The sequence below is a fragment of the Aplysia californica genome, unplaced genomic scaffold, assembly GCF_000002075.1.
Source record: "Aplysia californica isolate F4 #8 unplaced genomic scaffold, AplCal3.0 scaffold00101, whole genome shotgun sequence".
NCBI classification, from domain to species: domain Eukaryota; kingdom Metazoa; phylum Mollusca; class Gastropoda; order Aplysiida; family Aplysiidae; genus Aplysia; species Aplysia californica.
Window position 1 is genome coordinate 1,198,956 of NW_004797371.1, and position 746 is coordinate 1,199,701.

Genomic DNA, 746 nt, shown 5'->3' on the forward strand with positions numbered 1-746 from the left:
CCGAACCCTCTCTTTTTCCCTCCACAAAAACATGCTATAACGGAAGGTCGTTAAGTCGAATCAAATATTCTTATCTGTGCTCCCTGCGGACAAGATTAGATATTACCTGATTTGAAGATGGCCACTGACAGATTATTGCATTACATTATTCTAGATTTCTAACAGGAAACCTGGATTTACGTAGTAACAATCATGCTGCCGTCAGCTGAGAAAACGCCTTATTTATACAATGTTTATACATACAGTAGTTTCGACAAAAGTGCATTTTGTCGGGGTAACCATTAAATTCTTCCGAAATTTGATTTTCTATTAATTCATAACTTGTTATAGTTTCACTTTGATTTTTTCCCCACACAAGTAGGGCAACTGATCAGGCTATCGTATTAACAAATTAAAATCAATTGGCAACAAAAATGAAAAAAAGACGTTTCGTCAACCGACAGCGGCATGTACCTTGAAGGTTGACTCGCGGAAGATAAAAGCTTCAAAAATACTTACCAATTCAGCCTTGGAACCAGCAGGTGAATATAAAGTAACATCATTAATGTTTATTACGCTTGTTGCGGTCGTTTTGCGGTAAAAACGTAGTTAAGGTCGGCTATATACAACGTTTAATTGAGGTTGAAGCCGTGAAAAATGGTCTTTTCTCAGGGTGAAGGCAGTGCCAGTGCCGAGATTCATTCCTCTTTCATTTTGTGTATTTTAGTTTTTGATAGATCTAACGATTTTTGCGGCACTTGCAACAC